The following is a 7,056-nucleotide window of genomic DNA, read 5'->3' on the forward strand; positions in this document are numbered from 1 at the left end:
TGCCTTGGGAGACCCTACCAGGGGCATATAGCCCCAGACAACATAGCTCCTAGGGTCACTCGGGTGCTCAAACCCCTCCACCACATTAAGGTGGCAGTTCATGGAGAGTGATCTAACATCATATGACATAGTTATACATATAGCCTAACATAGCCTAATATGCTAATGCTAATATATTCTATGTCTTTGGTTATCTATCTTATTGTACTCATCAAGTTGCTTGTCTCACAGTTCATAATTTATTCCAAAAATGTATTCCAAATTGATCTCCTATGTTGCTTTTCCACTTAGGAGTAGCCATTTAAACCTGAAATGCCGAGTATGGTTTTGTGAGCAGCGACAGCTATGCGTCTTGCGCAGTAATCATGTTTGGTTGAAGATTTGGTTGGGGTGGTGTGCACTGTTGGTGTGTCCTGTGTGTGCGTCTAACGGTGATCGTTCAACAATTGCCGTAATGTGCATTCAACCTAGCTTGTTTCAAATCCATTGGTTGTCATTTGAGGAAGACAATGGCTATTGAAGACATGAGGTTGTGTGTAATCGGTGCCAGAATCCATGTCTTCGCTGATGTGGTGTGAAGCATATAGGCAACGTAGAAGGATAAACTATGTCTGGTTATATGCTAGAGACTCTTTTCTTTTCAGAAATACCAATTATGCTTGTGTTAAAACCTAGTAAGAGTTTTGAATATCGTGAATAGTTTTGCCCCGAGTTGGATTTCATTCTACACATTTCTGAAGAACATGAACCGTTTTCGATTAAAAAACTGATTTTGTCAAACATAACGATGCTTTCCTATATCTCTGGGACCAAAATAAAGAAATCAGAAGAAGACGGTTCATTGTAAGTACAAAATGTACCATCAGACCCGAAACTAGCAGACTTAGAAAAAGTGTTGTGTGGATGTTGACTACTCAAACACTTGCATAGGGGTTAGTCACCGTAATAGCTACTTAAAACTGTATACTGCTTTTAGATTAACGGGATTCTAAGCTTTCTGCTCATACATAATATGTCTATAAAAATTATATTTCCTACACTTCGCACCCTTTGTCGAAAAAAAGCATAGGTGTCCCGGCGGCGGTACATCCGGAACTAACCTAACAATGCTAAGCTTGAAATGATGCAGCACTTCAGCATCGTACATGAATCACAGCTGATTTCTGTTACACTCTTCCTCATAATGTGGACAACTGTTCAAAATCAGTGCACTATGTACGGAATAGCGTACCATTTCGAATGGAGAACGAAATGGATTAACTTTCTCGCCAGCCTCCATCCCGTGGTGTCCTCAAACTGCGCCAGTCCACTTTAAGAAACACAAAAAAACACCATGATCACTAATACTTCAGTCAAATGACCAATTAGCTTCAAAATCAATAATGCATGGCGAATACAACGAACCCACTACCGCTGTGTGCACTACCACACATCCACCGAGCACACCAGCCGTGCGCACACAGACATGCACGCCCACAGTTATCCTTCGCCTTTCTTCAATAACGGAGGCCCCCGTGGAGAGAGTGCATGTACAACCCCGTTTCCCAAAAAGCTTGAGCCCAGGGAAGGCAGCAGAGGTTCTGGATTTTGTTCATATGTGGTTTCTTCTTTGCATGGTAGAGTTTGAACTTGCACTTGTGGTTGCAGCGATCTACTGTGTTCACAGACAGTGGTTTTCAGAAGTGCTTCTGAGCTCATGCAGTGATGTACACTACAGAATTGTGTCTGTTTTTAATGCACGACCATCCATCCATTTTTGGCCTTGTCCCTTGCATACAGCGATCTCTTCGGATCCTCTGAATCTTTTATTGATATTATGTACCGTAGATGATGAGATCCCCCAAACTGTTTGCAATTTTACATTGAAATTAAATTGTTGCACTATATGCCTGTGCAGTCTTTCACAGAGTGGTGAACCCCTCCCCAACCTTAGTTCTGACAAACCCAACCTTTTTGGAATGATCTTTTAATACCCAGTCTTGTTATTTACCTGTTGCCAACTGACCTAATAAGTTGTGTGATATACAACCAGGTTTAGTTTTTTAGCATTACACAAATTTTTCAGTCTGTTGTTGTTTGCTTCTGTCATAACTTTTCTGTGGGCATATATTTTTCAAGAAACAATAAAATGTCTCAGTTTCAACATTTGATATGATGTCTTTCTAGTATTTTCTATTGAATATAGGGTTTAAATTATTTGCGTATCATTGCATTCTGTTTATAAAGAGCTGTAATGTCTGCTCCGCGTGGCATGGCAGCTCTCCCTCCTCTCCAGCATTCCACCTCACCAGTGTTCTAACCATCGGCTGAAAACTGATGGCAGCAATGTTCCCAGAGGATGCACCTGTTCCCCATCACTATTTAGTTGTGTATATATGTGTTTGTTTCCCCACTGCACCCACAGACTATTGTTTGTATGTTCGCTACAGTGAGGTGCTGTTTTGCCTGAGAAATAAGCTAAGTAAAAAGACATTCAATCATTATTCCTCGTTTTAGTTTTTCTTCCTTGTTTGCCTCACCTTTACGCACTCGTTCCACTCGCAACGTCACAGTGGCATCCCACATTTTTGGGGAAAGTGGGTTTTAGGAGCGATCGACATCTGTTCTGGTTCTAAAGGGCCATTTCCCCCAAAGAAGGACCTTTGAATCAGCAACAAGGTGGTGTCTCAGTTTAGAAATTCAACATGCACAAACCTATTTTCTGAAGCTGGTCAAGTATCCTGTTTTTGCACCTGTTATTGGATAGGCTACATTTTGTGCAGGCAACAGGCATGACTTCCTTGGGGGTTATATGATTTAAAGAGGACTATATTTTCAAATGTCCAAACAATGCAGCCCCTATTACTGTGTAACTACACACCAATAACTGCTGTAAACATATTAGATGGACAGGCTGGGTAACGCAACCATCTTTGTAAGTAATGGGTTAACTAGGTGAAATTTAGACAACATTTGGAGCACATGCAGTATGATATGCAGCTTATAATTGCAAAGGATTGTATCAGGCACTCTGCATAACATGCTTAAGAATACCCTCTAGCCCAACAGCATATTCCATTTATTTTTTAAATCTAACAGCAAAACTTTATTGAGTCAAATGTACTATTTGCACATGCTGGCAAGAATGTTCCTACTGTTCAATAATGTAAGTGACTAGATTTTTCAAGAAAACATTTTCCACCGGTTACGGTTGAAGCATGCTGTTGTAATATATGCAGAATGTAGTTTTTTGTAATACGTTCACAAAGTTTCTAAATGGGCAAAGCCATACTGTAGAGCACATGACACCATGAATTCCAACATGACTCCACAATGCTTTTGAAGCAGGAAGTTGGTTAAGATGGCATCTCACTGAAGCATGGAGGCGACGTCAATGGCATACCCTTGGTGCGTGTGTTTTGACCTAACTATATTCAAGAAGCAGGGACAACAATCAAACATATTTTATGACCCCATTTTGAAAAAGGCAGTTTTTATGACATAATTGTTAAGTTTGAGAAAAAGTTATAATTTGGGTTAGGATTAGGAAAATTACTTTTTTGGCTGGTTTAAAACCTTATATTGCACAGGCCTACTGTACTAACACAAATCCTTATTCCTTTTTAATGTATTCCCGAAAATGTGTATGTGTCTGTGAGTTTATGTATCTTTGTATGTACATATCTATGTACACTATAGAGCCAAGAGTTCAGGTTTTTCAGAACATCAGTTGCAAGCCAGTGCTTCTCGTCCAGTTCTCATCAGTCCCTGACCACACAAACGCTCTTTTGGGTTGAATGGGCACAAATTCCCACAGAGACACTCCAAAATCTTGTGGAAATCCTTCCCAGAGGAGTGTCGGCTGTTGTCCACATTCTATTGGCCACGTAGTTTATGGATATATGAATGAATGTGTTGATGATATTGGTGGTCAGCATTAGCTTCAAGGTTAATGTTATGCATATGGACTAGGTTAAATGTAGGCAAAAATGTTGTGTTAAATGTTATTAAATTAAAGGAAGGTTAGGATTAGGGTACATTTTAAAGATAGGATCAGGATTAGTAAAATTAGGATTTTTAAGGGTTATTAAATTTGGTGTGCCGATTTAGATTCCTAGTGTATGTAAACATATGTGTGTGATAACTTATACTGTCAAACACGAAGCAGGATCAAGAGGAGGGGAATGATGATGTGGAAGGGTGCAAGTCAACAAACAGGAACATAAATGAGATTGTTTGATTTATGTAGTACTATTATTATATCCTGTTGGGGAGTCTCATGCAGTGAAAACAAGACCATACACTTAAATGTTAAGATTTTAACAATTCATAGAGAATCTTTAAGAAAGTTGAATAAAATAATATAATACAGTGTAATATTTGAGGGTGGCAGAAAGCCTAACATAATCCAACCAGTGATTGAGGTCCTGAGCCAGAAAAATGTCATTTTAGCCCTGAGGAAGTCAGTTAAGCCAGATGTTCTACAACATGTTAGTCATTTACTACTAAATGTCTACTAAATCACTTTCCATTAAATATTTTAATGTAATGACTGAACCGTTAAAGACACTTTCCAATTTAGACAGTAGAAGACTGTCGTGATAGTAAATGGTTAACCAATACCGTACACTTTAGATATTTATTTTATTTTATTATTCACACTGATATTTGACTGCTGGGAGTAAACTTGCAGGCACCACTTACAACACAGAGGTGCCATTGTGCTTTCCATTGCAATTTCTTAGCATCCCTGACTCCGGTGGTTGTGGCTTCAAACCATAAGCTACAAAGTTTCAATCCCATGCTAGGCCCTCATTTCTTTAATATATTTAGATTTTTTTTTATATGTTTACTCCATCCCAACCTTAAAACATAATTTATCCCCTCAGAATGAATGCCTATTCACTGTCAAGTTCTATGCTTAAACCCTGCGTTTAACTTCAACTCAGCCCCTCTAAATGGTACTTAATGGTGCCTTAACCATTGAGTTCAGTTTTAGTTTGTTAATTAACACAGTTCATATTTGAACTGTTGCTTAAGTTATGCACGCACTGAATTTGCCTTGGTGATTGAGATTTGTATGCTATTTGCATTCCGTCTTAGGAACTCCGTCCTGATCCACTGTCAAAACTTTTCCAATTGTAAACAGTTAAGGAACACAATTGTGCATTCTCAGCAACTCCACTTTCAACACGGATTCCTTCAATATAATTTTTTTTTTTATTAGAAGTACTTTTTAATTTGCTTTAGGTGATTTGCTCAGGTCTAGTTTCAACAGACAGGGAAACAAACAGGTGTGCCTACAGTTTCCTTGATATTCAAAAGGAAAACCTGCTGATCAACCCCAAACTTGCCAAGTAGCCCATGAGTGATGGCAGCTGGCCAGTAGCAAGCCGTTACAGGGAAGAAGACCCCACCCTCCCATTAAAGTTCCCAGGAAGACTTATGACAAAACCTGTTTGCCTGTTCCATCCAACCTGTTGTTACATGTTTGTTTTTAACCTAGAGGTTTTAGGACTCTGTTGTTGAATGTGTTCCTTGGCTCCTTGTGCAGGGGTTATTCTATTACAAATATTATTAACAGGACTTGCGAAGAGACTTATATCAATATATTAACTAACCTTTCAGAAAAAAATTAAATGCAATGTAAACAATGGCATAAACTTGTCATTCAGATTAAAATCGATCTCCATAAATCATGACTTGCCCTGGCTTTTGCACCATATTACTAATTATTGTAGTTTTACACAGTTTAGCCAGCAGAGGGCAAATGTGCTCATTATGTGTTGTCAGGCTAATAGCATAGAACTGAAGGTGTAATATGTGCAAAGCAGAAGTACTTCCCCTGTGTTCAGCAGGTAAGGGGTGTTCCTAAAAAAGACTGAAATGAACTCTCTTTACCAGGTCATTTAGGTATTCATTAACAACGTTCCTCACCTGGTGAACACAGCCAAGTACTTTGGCCGTATCTCTACATAGAAGCACTGGCCTTTAGATCAAGTTAATAAACCCTGTACAATTTGAGATGGGAATTGTGTGTGGCTGTGTGCGACAAGATATCCACCCATGTTCAAGCGACCGATAATCAACACAGGAAATCCTTAACATTAAGAACATTGACCGGACAGTTGTTAACACAACCTAGGAAATCAGTAGTAAATCTGTTGCCAAGCACAATGACATGGTAGACCAGGTCAAAGTGACAATGAACGGATTGGTGGAAAAAGAGTTACGGAGGGGGGAGGTATAGAATGGGAGAGGGCTACATCTGAAAGAGGATAGGAGTGTACACGCATGGGATGAGTGACAGGATAGGACTTACATTTCTCTAGTGAGGAAGATCACAGATGGATGGTCAAAGACAGGGAATTCCAGCTTATAGGTTAAGAAGGACCACACATACTGTACCCAGATAAAAGAGTACATTTTACCAAGAGACGTTTTGCCAATCATGACAAAGAAAGCTATTTTTGTTTTAGGATTTGGGGTTTGAGTTATAATTAGGTATTAGGGATTAAGTGTATTCAGGCGTATGCTACAGTGGTACGTGGAACACACCAAATGCAACAGCTTTGATGGCTGAGCAAACCTATGCCAGGACTTTGAATTGTTATAAATGTTTGTCCTCACAAGTGCCGCCAAGTGTGTGTGTCTATCTGGGCCTTTGTGTGTGTTAGGTAAATGTGTGTGTGTGGTATATGGATCCTGGCTTGTGGCAGGGGCGCAGGTGAGCTCATTGTTCAAACACAGATTTCGACATTTCCATGTGTCACAGAGCACAGATGCTAATGTAATGCTGGAGGTACGTTTGTGGAAAAGCCACTTATCGGCAAATTTAAAGGGTTTGAATTTATCGTACTTGATTTAAATTTGATTTGAACCTGTTCAGGTTTTGCAAGTAGCACGCAATAGCCACACCACAGACTATCTAAGGTCTAACCATTTTATTTCTTATCAACCTGTATGTTTTTCCTCAGAATTGCATTCCTATTGGATATAAAAGACTAAACACTGCCAGCCGACGGTTCACAAACTATTTATACTTTTAAATAGTTTGTGGAGTGACACATTGGTGTC

The sequence above is a fragment of the Esox lucius genome, chromosome 16 (genome assembly GCF_011004845.1).
Source record: "Esox lucius isolate fEsoLuc1 chromosome 16, fEsoLuc1.pri, whole genome shotgun sequence".
Classification (NCBI taxonomy): domain Eukaryota; kingdom Metazoa; phylum Chordata; class Actinopteri; order Esociformes; family Esocidae; genus Esox; species Esox lucius.